Source organism: Ranitomeya variabilis, chromosome 1, assembly GCF_051348905.1.
Source record: "Ranitomeya variabilis isolate aRanVar5 chromosome 1, aRanVar5.hap1, whole genome shotgun sequence".
NCBI classification, from domain to species: domain Eukaryota; kingdom Metazoa; phylum Chordata; class Amphibia; order Anura; family Dendrobatidae; genus Ranitomeya; species Ranitomeya variabilis.
The window spans coordinates 259,781,067-259,793,434 of NC_135232.1; the positions used below are offsets into that span (position 1 = coordinate 259,781,067).

At 45.3% G+C, this 12,368-nt stretch overlaps 1 protein-coding gene across 1 annotated transcript in view; it reads left to right on the forward strand.

Annotated features, from left to right (window-relative positions):
* GNB1L (G protein subunit beta 1 like) overlaps positions 1-12,368 on the forward strand; it is a 716,249-nt gene that overhangs the window by 63,112 nt on the left and 640,769 nt on the right. The gene's annotated exons all lie outside the window — the stretch shown is intronic.

The window sequence follows — 12,368 nt, forward strand, 5'->3', positions numbered from 1 at the left end:
TATCGTCTATTACCGCGGACGCCTATGTCGACTCTGGCGCCGCTTTGAGTCTTATGGATTGGTCCTTTGCCAAACGCTGTGGGTTTAATTTAGAGCCTCTGGAAGTTCCTATACCTCTGAAGGGTATTGACTCCACGCCATTGGCTAGTAATAAACCACAATACTGGACACAAGTAACTATGCGTATTAATCCGGATCACCAGGAGATTATTCGCTTCCTTGTGTTGTATAATCTACATGATGTGTTGGTGCTTGGATTGCCATGGCTGCAATCTCATAACCCAGTCCTCGACTGGAAAGCAATGTCTGTGTTAAGCTGGGGATGTCAGGGGACTCATGGGGACGTACCTTTGGTTTCCATTTCGTCATCTATTCCCTCTGAGATTCCGGAATTTTTATCTGATTATCGTGACGCTTTTGAGGAGCCTAAACTTGGTTCACTACCTCCGCACAGAGATTGCGATTGTACTATAGATCTGATTCCGGGCAGTAAGTTTCCAAAGGGTCGTTTATTTAATCTATCTGTGCCTGAACATGCTGCTATGCGGGAATATATTAAGGAGTCCTTGGAAAAGGGACATATTCGTCCTTCGTCATCTCCCTTAGGAGCCGTTTTTTTCTTTGTATCTAAGAAAGATGGCTCTTTGAGGCCGTGTATTGATTATCGGCTTTTGAACAAAATCACGGTTAAATATCAGTATACTTTGCCACTGCTTACTGATTTATTTGCTCGAATAAAGGGGGCCAAGTGGTTCTCTAAGATTGATCTTCGTGGGGCGTATAATTTAGTGCGAATTAAGCAGGGGGATGAGTGGAAAACCGCATTTAATACGCCTGAGGGCCATTTTGAGTATTTAGTAATGCCTTTTGGTCTTTCAAATGCCCCTTCAGTCTTTCAGTCTTTTATGCATGACATTTTCCGTGAGTATTTGGATAAATTTATGATTGTGTATCTGGATGATATTTTGATTTTTTCGGATGACTGGGACTCTCATGTCCAACAGGTCAGGAGGGTTTTTCAGGTTTTGCGCTCTAATTCCTTGTGTGTAAAGAGTTCTAAGTGCGTTTTTGGGGTTCAAAAGATTTCGTTTTTGGGGTACATTTTTTCCCCCTCTTCCATTGAGATGGACCCTGTCAAGGTTCAGGCTATTTGTGATTGGACGCAACCCTCTTCTCTTAAGAGCCTTCAGAAGTTTTTGGGCTTTGCTAATTTTTATCGTCGATTTATAACTGGTTTTTCTGATGTTGCTAAACCGTTGACTGATTTGACTAAGAAGGGTGCTGATGTTGCTGATTGGTCCCCTGCTGCTGTGGAGGCCTTTCGGGAGCTTAAGCGCCGCTTTTCTTCCGCCCCTGTATTGCGTCAGCCTGATGTTACTCTTCCTTTTCAGGTTGAGGTCGACGCTTCAGAAATCGGAGCTGGGGCGGTTTTGTCGCAGAAAAGTTCCGACTGCTCCGTGATGAGACCTTGCGCGTTCTTTTCTCGTAAATTTTCGCCCGCTGAGCGAAATTATGATATTGGTAATTGGGAGCTCTTGGCTATGAACTGGGCTTTTGAGGAGTGGCGTCATTGGCTTGAGGGGGCTAGACATCAGGTGGTGGTATTGACCGACCACAAGAATTTGATTTATCTTGAGTCTGCCAGGCGCCTGAATCCTAGACAGGCGCGCTGGTCGTTATTTTTCTCTCGGTTTAATTTTGTGGTTTCTTACCTTCCGGGTTCTAAAAATGTGAAGGCGGATGCCCTTTCTAGGAGTTTTGAGCCTGATTCCCCTGGTAATTCTGAACCTACAGGTATCCTTAAGGATGGAGTGATATTATCTGCTGTTTCCCCAGACTTGCGACGGGTCTTGCAGGAGTTTCAGGCGGATAGACCTGATCGTTGCCCGCCTGGTAGAATGTTTGTTCCTGATGATTGGACCAGTAGAGTCATCTCGGAGGTCCATTCTTCTGCGTTAGCTGGTCATCCTGGAATCTTTGGTACCAGGGATTTGGTGGCTAGGTCCTTCTGGTGGCCTTCCCTGTCGCGAGATGTGCGAGGTTTTGTGCAGTCTTGTGATGTTTGTGCTCGGGCCAAGCCTTGTTGTTCTCAGGCTAGTGGATTGTTGTTATCTTTGCCTATTCCGAAGAGGCCTTGGACTCACATCTCCATGGATTTTATTTCTGATCTCCCTGTTTCTCAGAAGATGTCTGTCATCTGGGTGGTGTGTGACCGTTTCTCTAAGATGGTCCATTTGGTCCCCTTGCCTAAATTGCCTTCCTCATCCGAGCTGGTTCCTCTGTTTTTTCAAAATGTGGTTCGCTTGCATGGTATTCCAGAGAATATCGTTTCTGACAGGGGAACCCAATTCGTGTCTAGATTTTGGCGAGCGTTCTGTGCTAGGATGGGCATTGATTTGTCTTTTTCGTCTGCTTTCCATCCTCAGACTAATGGCCAGACCGAGCGAACTAATCAGACCTTGGAGACTTATTTGAGGTGTTTTGTGTCTGCGGATCAGGATGATTGGGTTGCCTTTTTGCCCTTGGCGGAGTTTGCCCTCAATAATCGGGCTAGTTCTGCCACCTTGGTTTCTCCTTTCTTCTGTAATTCGGGGTTTCATCCTCGTTTCTCTTCTGGTCAGGTGGAGTCTTCGGATTGTCCTGGAGTGGATGCTGTGGTGGAGAGGTTGCATCAGATTTGGGGGCATGTGGTGGACAATTTGAAGTTGTCCCAGGAGAAGACTCAGCATTTTGCCAACCGCCGTCGTCGTGTTGGTCCTCGTCTTTGTGTTGGGGACTTGGTGTGGTTGTCTTCTCGTTTTGTCCCTATGAAGGTTTCTTCTCCTAAGTTTAAGCCTCGGTTCATCGGCCCGTACAAGATATTGGAGATTCTGAACCCTGTGTCCTTTCGTTTGGACCTCCCTGCATCTTTTTCTATTCATAATGTCTTCCATCGGTCATTGTTGCGCAGGTATGAGGTACCGGTTGTGCCTTCCGTTGAGCCTCCTGCTCCGGTGTTGGTTGAGGGTGAGTTGGAGTACGTTGTCGAGAAGATCTTGGACTCCCGTGTTTCCAGACGGAGACTTCAGTATCTGGTCAAGTGGAAGGGCTACGGTCAGGAGGATAATTCTTGGGTGACAGCCTCTGATGTTCATGCCTCCAATTTGGTCCGTGCCTTTCATAGGGCTCATCCTGATCGCCCTGGTGGTTCTGGTGAGGGTTCGGTGCCCCCTCCTTGAGGGGGGGGTACTGTTGTGAATTTGGTTTCTGGGCTCCCCCGGTGGTCACTGGTGGTACTGAACTTGTGTGCTTCATCTCCTCTGTTCACCTGTTTCCATCAGGATGTGGGAGTTTTCTATTTAACCTTGCTCCTCAGTCATTTCTATGCCGGCCAACAATGTTACCAGAAGCCTTTCTGTTGCATGTTCCTGCTCCTAGACTACTATCAGCTAAGTTGGACTTGTAGTCCTAAGTTTGTTTTGCATTTTTGTTCCAGTTCTCTGTGATTGTTTATTTCTGAGGCTGGAAGCTCTTGTGAGCTGAAATTGCCACTCTGGTGTCATGAGTTGATATTAGAGTCTTAAAGTAATTTCAAGATGGTGTTTTGAAAGGGTTTTCAGCTGACTGTGAAGTTCCCTTTTCTGTCTTCCTACTATCTAGTAAGCGGACCTCAATTTGCTAAACCTATCTTCATACTTCGTATGTCAATTTCCTCTGAAATCACCGACAATATATGTGGGGGCTACTGTCTGCCTTTTGGGGAAAATTTCTCTAGAGGTAAGCCAGGTCTGTATTTTCCTCTGCTAGGGTCAGTCAGTTCTCCGGCTGGCGCTGGGCGTCTAGGGATAAAACGTAGGCACGCTACCCGGCCACTGTTAGTTGTGCGGTAGGTTTAGCTCACGGTCAGCTCGAGTTCCCATCTTCCAAGAGCTAGTCCTTTTTGTATGCTTTACTACTTTCTCTTGCCATTGAGAACCATGACAGTTTGGCCGGCCAAGGGTTAAAATAATTGGCAGAAGAAAGGAGAGAAAAGAAGTCTGCAGAGAATTTTTTTTTTTTTTTTTTTTAGTTTGCTTATTAGTTGATTCACTAGCATCTCTGCTTACTGCAGCCTTCGTCTCTCTCTCCTTCTAATCCTTGAATGGTTCTGATTTCACCTGATTAAAATGGATCCTCAGAGTTTAGCTACAGGTTTGAATAATCTCGCTATGAAGGTTCAAAGTTTACAGGATTTTGTAATTCATGCTCCTATATCTGAACCTAGAATTCCTTTACCTGAATTTTTCTCCGGGGACAGATCTCGCTTCCAGAATTTCAAACATAATTGTAAATTGTTTTTGTCTCTGAGATCTCGCTCCGCTGGAGATCCTGCACAGCAGGTCAGGATTGTAATTTCCTTGCTCCGGGGCGACCCTCAGGATTGGGCATTTGCTTTGGCACCAGGGGATCCTGCGTTGCTCAATGTGGATGCGTTTTTCCTGGCTTTGGGGTTGCTTTATGAGGAACCTCATTTAGAGATTCAGGCTGAAAAAGCCTTGATGGCCCTGTCTCAAGGGCAAGATGAGGCTGAAATATACTGCCAAAAATTTCGTAAGTGGTCTGTGCTTACTCAGTGGAATGAGTGCGCCCTGGCGGCGAATTTCAGAGAGGGTCTCTCTGATGCCATTAAAGATGTTATGGTGGGGTTCCCTGTGCCTACAGGTCTGAATGAGTCCATGACAATGGCTATTCAGATTGATCGGCGTTTGCGGGAGCGCAAACCTGTGCACCATTTGGCGGTGTCTACTGAGAAGGCGCCAGAGATTATGCAATGTGATAGAATTCTGTCTAGAAGCGAACGACAGAATTTTAGGCGAAAAAATGGGTTGTGCTTCTATTGTGGTGATTCAACTCATGTTATATCAGCATGCTCTAAACGTACTAGGAAGGTTGATAAGTCTGTTTCAATTGGCACTTTACAGTCTAAGTTTATTCTATCTGTGACCCTGATTTGCTCTTTATCGTCTATTACCGCGGACGCCTATGTCGACTCTGGCGCCGCTTTGAGTCTTATGGATTGGTCCTTTGCCAAACGCTGTGGGTTTAATTTAGAGCCTCTGGAAGTTCCTATACCTCTGAAGGGTATTGACTCCACGCCATTGGCTAGTAATAAACCACAATACTGGACACAAGTAACTATGCGTATTAATCCGGATCACCAGGAGATTATTCGCTTCCTTGTGTTGTATAATCTACATGATGTGTTGGTGCTTGGATTGCCATGGCTGCAATCTTATAACCCAGTCCTCGACTGGAAAGCAATGTCTGTGTTAAGCTGGGGATGTCAGGGGACTCATGGGGACGTACCTTTGGTTTCCATTTCGTCATCTATTCCCTCTGAGATTCCGGAATTTTTATCTGATTATCGTGACGTTTTTGAGGAGCCTAAACTTGGTTCACTACCTCCGCACAGAGATTGCGATTGTACTATAGATCTGATTCCGGGCAGTAAGTTTCCAAAGGGTCGTTTATTTAATCTATCTGTGCCTGAACATGCTGCTATGCGGGAATATATTAAGGAGTCCTTGGAAAAGGGACATATTCGTCCTTCGTCATCTCCCTTAGGAGCCGTTTTTTTCTTTGTATCTAAGAAAGATGGCTCTTTGAGGCCGTGTATTGATTATCGGCTTTTGAACAAAATCACGGTTAAATATCAGTATCCTTTGCCACTGCTTACTGATTTATTTGCTCGAATAAAGGGGGCCAAGTGGTTCTCTAAGATTGATCTTCGTGGGGCGTATAATTTAGTGCGAATTAAGCAGGGGGATGAGTGGAAAACCGCATTTAATACGCCTGAGGGCCATTTTGAGTATTTAGTAATGCCTTTTGGTCTTTCAAATGCCCCTTCAGTCTTTCAGTCTTTTATGCATGACATTTTCCGTGAGTATTTGGATAAATTTATGATTGTGTATCTGGATGATATTTTGATTTTTTCGGATGACTGGGACTCTCATGTCCAACAGGTCAGGAGGGTTTTTCAGGTTTTGCGCTCTAATTCCTTGTGTGTAAAGAGTTCTAAGTGCGTTTTTGGGGTTCAAAAGATTTCGTTTTTGGGGTACATTTTTTCCCCCTCTTCCATCGAGATGGACCCTGTCAAGGTTCAGGCTATTTGTGATTGGACGCAACCCTCTTCTCTTAAGAGCCTTCAGAAGTTTTTGGGCTTTGCTAATTTTTATCGTCGATTTATAACTGGTTTTTCTGATGTTGCTAAACCGTTGACTGATTTGACTAAGAAGGGTGCTGATGTTGCTGATTGGTCCCCTGCTGCTGTGGAGGCCTTTCGGGAGCTTAAGCGCCGCTTTTCTTCCGCCCCTGTATTGCGTCAGCCTGATGTTACTCTTCCTTTTCAGGTTGAGGTCGACGCTTCAGAAATCGGAGCTGGGGCGGTTTTGTCGCAGAAAAGTTCCGACTGCTCCGTGATGAGACCTTGCGCGTTCTTTTCTCGTAAATTTTCGCCCGCTGAGCGAAATTATGATATTGGTAATTGGGAGCTCTTGGCTATGAACTGGGCTTTTGAGGAGTGGCGTCATTGGCTTGAGGGGGCTAGACATCAGGTGGTGGTATTGACCGACCACAAGAATTTGATTTATCTTGAGTCTGCCAGGCGCCTGAATCCTAGACAGGCGCGCTGGTCGTTATTTTTCTCTCGGTTTAATTTTGTGGTTTCTTACCTTCCGGGTTCTAAAAATGTGAAGGCGGATGCCCTTTCTAGGAGTTTTGAGCCTGATTCCCCTGGTAATTCTGAACCTACAGGTATCCTTAAGGATGGAGTGATATTATCTGCTGTTTCCCCAGACTTGCGACGGGTCTTGCAGGAGTTTCAGGCGGATAGACCTGATCGTTGCCCGCCTGGTAGAATGTTTGTTCCTGATGATTGGACCAGTAGAGTCATCTCGGAGGTCCATTCTTCTGCGTTAGCTGGTCATCCTGGAATCTTTGGTACCAGGGATTTGGTGGCTAGGTCCTTCTGGTGGCCTTCCCTGTCGCGAGATGTGCGAGGTTTTGTGCAGTCTTGTGATGTTTGTGCTCGGGCCAAGCCTTGTTGTTCTCAGGCTAGTGGATTGTTGTTATCTTTGCCTATTCCGAAGAGGCCTTGGACTCACATCTCCATGGATTTTATTTCTGATCTCCCTGTTTCTCAGAAGATGTCTGTCATCTGGGTGGTGTGTGACCGTTTCTCTAAGATGGTCCATTTGGTCCCCTTGCCTAAATTGCCTTCCTCATCCGAGCTGGTTCCTCTGTTTTTTCAAAATGTGGTTCGCTTGCATGGTATTCCAGAGAATATCGTTTCTGACAGGGGAACCCAATTCGTGTCTAGATTTTGGCGAGCGTTCTGTGCTAGGATGGGCATTGATTTGTCTTTTTCGTCTGCTTTCCATCCTCAGACTAATGGCCAGACCGAGCGAACTAATCAGACCTTGGAGACTTATTTGAGGTGTTTTGTGTCTGCGGATCAGGATGATTGGGTTGCCTTTTTGCCCTTGGCGGAGTTTGCCCTCAATAATCGGGCTAGTTCTGCCACCTTGGTTTCTCCTTTCTTCTGTAATTCGGGGTTTCATCCTCGTTTCTCTTCTGGTCAGGTGGAGTCTTCGGATTGTCCTGGAGTGGATGCTGTGGTGGAGAGGTTGCATCAGATTTGGGGGCATGTGGTGGACAATTTGAAGTTGTCCCAGGAGAAGACTCAGCATTTTGCCAACCGCCGTCGTCGTGTTGGTCCTCGTCTTTGTGTTGGGGACTTGGTGTGGTTGTCTTCTCGTTTTGTCCCTATGAAGGTTTCTTCTCCTAAGTTTAAGCCTCGGTTCATCGGCCCGTACAAGATATTGGAGATTCTGAACCCTGTGTCCTTTCGTTTGGACCTCCCTGCATCTTTTTCTATTCATAATGTCTTCCATCGGTCATTGTTGCGCAGGTATGAGGTACCGGTTGTGCCTTCCGTTGAGCCTCCTGCTCCGGTGTTGGTTGAGGGTGAGTTGGAGTACGTTGTCGAGAAGATCTTGGACTCCCGTGTTTCCAGACGGAGACTTCAGTATCTGGTCAAGTGGAAGGGCTACGGTCAGGAGGATAATTCTTGGGTGACAGCCTCTGATGTTCATGCCTCCAATTTGGTCCGTGCCTTTCATAGGGCTCATCCTGATCGCCCTGGTGGTTCTGGTGAGGGTTCGGTGCCCCCTCCTTGAGGGGGGGGTACTGTTGTGAATTTGGTTTCTGGGCTCCCCCGGTGGTCACTGGTGGTACTGAACTTGTGTGCTTCATCTCCTCTGTTCACCTGTTTCCATCAGGATGTGGGAGTTTTCTATTTAACCTTGCTCCTCAGTCATTTCTATGCCGGCCAACAATGTTACCAGAAGCCTTTCTGTTGCATGTTCCTGCTCCTAGACTACTATCAGCTAAGTTGGACTTGTAGTCCTAAGTTTGTTTTGCATTTTTGTTCCAGTTCTCTGTGATTGTTTATTTCTGAGGCTGGAAGCTCTTGTGAGCTGAAATTGCCACTCTGGTGTCATGAGTTGATATTAGAGTCTTAAAGTAATTTCAAGATGGTGTTTTGAAAGGGTTTTCAGCTGACTGTGAAGTTCCCTTTTCTGTCTTCCTACTATCTAGTAAGCGGACCTCAATTTGCTAAACCTATCTTCATACTTCGTATGTCAATTTCCTCTGAAATCACCGACAATATATGTGGGGGCTACTGTCTGCCTTTTGGGGAAAATTTCTCTAGAGGTAAGCCAGGTCTGTATTTTCCTCTGCTAGGGTCAGTCAGTTCTCCGGCTGGCGCTGGGCGTCTAGGGATAAAACGTAGGCACGCTACCCGGCCACTGTTAGTTGTGCGGTAGGTTTAGCTCACGGTCAGCTCGAGTTCCCATCTTCCAAGAGCTAGTCCTTTTTGTATGCTTTACTACTTTCTCTTGCCATTGAGAACCATGACACTGTCTTCTCAGTTCAAGAGAGGAGAATCCCATTAATGATATGCAGCTGCTGCACCTATCTATTATGTGGATGAGTGAATGGAACTGCACACAGACAGTTACATCCACAGTTTCAGTATGTAGCTGGCCTGATAATTTCAGCGTTCATGTGAAAGTACCCAAAGTTAGTTTTGCACAATCTTACTTTTTGTTTCACATTATGGCTTATTGTAATGGCATTTTATAAAAGATGTTTGTGGGTGTATTTTCAGATGTATTTGTAAGGAGGTTGCTTTCCCTGCTCCTTATCTGGAACCACTTAGTCAGACAGCTGGGTTGTCGGGGGGAAGACTTTCTGCCCTGGACAGAAGGGACCATGTGACTGCTGGGGGCAGAGAGGAAGAGAGGGGTGTGGTCAGAAAAAGAGCGGGAGAGCAGAGCATGCGAGACAGAGGGGACAGCACGCCAGAGAGATAGCAGGCTGCAGCGCCGCTCTCCCCTAAAGAGAGTGCTCCCTGTGAGGGCACTGAGGCTGAGATACCAGCCGTAATGAAGGCTGGATGTGAGAGTGTGGACTTGGAAGCCTCCGTAATCAGAGAAGACGTATCCCCTTACAGTGACCTGAGCACGCAGCCCCGGTGACTGCAGTGACAAGCCAGGATCCCTGAGTGTGACAAGTAAACTGCTCAGTGTGTGTGTAGCATTGCTACTGCAGAAAGACTGCCAGCCTAATATACACAGACTCCCAGCAGAGTGGCTGAGTTACTTCCTGCTTCCAGCTTCACTGGGAGAAAAGACTGCAAAGGCTTAACCCCGAAGTCTCCAGTTCCCAGGAGACAGAGGAGAGACTTCAGGATCTCAAGCGCTGCTGGTGACTGTACCCACATTGGAATAAGGACCCTCCAGTCAGGACCTCCCTGGATTGATGAGTTACAAGAACACTCGTTAACCATTTCGATTCCGCTTAACTGTTTACTGTTTGCTTTATCTCTGTTAACCCCCTGTTTACTCCCTGCGAGAAGAATCTTACTCCTGTTAATAAATTCCCCTCAACAGTTGGTCTGTCTGTTCCGTGGTGACATACTCTACCCTGCACTCTATTACATATTCACAAATGGACGATTTCTTGCAATCATTTTCTGATTGAAAAGCCCTTTCTTATATTCAAATGTTTAAGTGTTCCGCACCAGGCACATGGATTTCACCAAACTCTATTAGGAAATCTTCCTAAGATAAATTTCATGGTATTCACAAACTTTAGATGAAGATTCAGGCAATTTTAATTCCAGCACAAATACATTTATCCTTAACAGATGCACAAAATGTACTAAAGATGACATTATGCTTGCTTCAAAATACTGGCATAAATGTTCAATAGCATGAGATATTGTGCTGTAAGTATGTCACAAATTTTGTCAAATTTATTACGTATCATACAACAGGATAATATATTTTGTTCAGTTTGCTCCAAATTAAAATAGCACAAAGGTAAAAAGGGTTTATAGAGGAAAACGGTTTTGGTGCATGTAAAACAGCCAACACTGCTCAGTTTGTTAACTTTCTGCATTAACACTTAGGCTGGGGTCACACTTGGCGTAAGACAATACGCCACGTATTATACGTCCGTACTACGGCCGTAATACGGAGAAATGTTCCCAAAATATTGATCGGTAGTCAGGGTGTGTCAGCATATTTTGCGCATGGCATCCTCCGTATGGCATCCGTACTGCGAGATTTTCGCGCAGGCTTGAAAAACCGACATCTAATGGATTTATGTTCTCAATGTTCTCAAATGTTCGGGAAAACATATATACAGTATATATATATATATATATATATATATATATATATATATATATATATATATATATATATATATATATATATATATATATATATATATATATATATGTTATTGAGACACATATATATATTCTGTATTTAGATTTCATTCAGCGCGATATCTGTGAAAAGCCGGTAATTCAATTGCCGGCTTTTCATTTCTCCTGCACAAACCCGACAGGATATGAGACATGGTTTACATATAGTAAACCATCTCATATCCCCTTTTTTTTTGCATATTCCACACTACTAATGTTATTAGTGTGTATGTGCAAAATTTCAGCGCTGTAGCTGCTGAAATAAAGGGTTAAATGGCGGAAAAAATTGGCGTGGGCTCCCGCGCAATTTTCTCCGCCAGAGTGGTAAAGCCAGTGACTGAGGGCAGATATTAATAGCCAGGAGAGGGTCCATGGTTATTGGCCCCCCCGTGGCTAAAAACATCTGCCCCCAGCCACCCCAGAAAAGGCACATCTGGAAGATGCGCCTATTCTGGCACTTGGCCACTCTCTTCTCACTCCCTGTAGCGGTGGGATATGGGGTAATGAAGGGTTAATGCCACCTTGCTATTGTAAGGTGACATTAAGCCAGATTAATAATGGAGAGGCGTCAATTATGACACCTATCCATTATTAATCCAATTGTTTGAAAGGGTTAAAAAACACACACACACACACACATGATTTAAAAGTATTTTAATTAAATAAACACAGCGGTTGGTTTAATAATTGATTGCTCTCTCAATCCATTTGCAGGCCCTCGCTTGGCAAAATAATAAACGCACAAGATACATACCTTCAGATGAAACGTCACGTCCCACGAAGTAATCCATCTGAAGGGGTTAATTATTTTACAGGCAGGAGCCCTGCTAATGCAGCTGTGTGCTCGTGCTTGTAAATCCCCGGCGAATGAATGAAATGTAGGTCATTGACCTACATTTCCTTCAGTCGCGGTGATGCGCCCCCTGGTGGATGTCCTCATATGACCTGGAGCGTGGGAAAAAGTTCCCAGGCTGCAGTTCATGAGAACATCCAGCAGGGGCGCATCACCGCGACTCAATGTAAGTACAGATCCAGCTTTCCTTTCAGCACCCGGGGATTACAGGCACGAGCGAGTGGTTTATCGCAGCTCCTGCCTGTAATATTAGTTAACCCCTTCAGATGGATTACCTCGTGGGACGTGATCGGACATCAGAAGGTATGTATCTTGTGCGTTTATTATTTTGCCAAGCGAGGGCCTGCAAGTGGATTGAGAGAGCAATAAATTATTAAACTAACCGCTGTGTTTATTTCATTAAAATACTTTTAAATCATGTGTGTGTGTGTGTGTGTGTGTGTTTTTTAACCCTTTCAAACAATTGGATTAATAATGGATAGGTGTCATAATTGACGCCTCTCCATTATTAATCTGGCTTAATGTCACCTTACAATAGCAAGGTGGCATTAACCCTTCATTACCCCATATCCCACTGCTACAGGGAGTGGGAAGAGAGTGGCCAAGTGCCAGAATAGGCGCATCTTCCAGATGTGCCTTTTCTGGGGTGGCTGGCGGCAGATGTTTTTAGCCATGGGGGGCCAATAACCATGGACCCTCTCCTGGCTATTAATATCT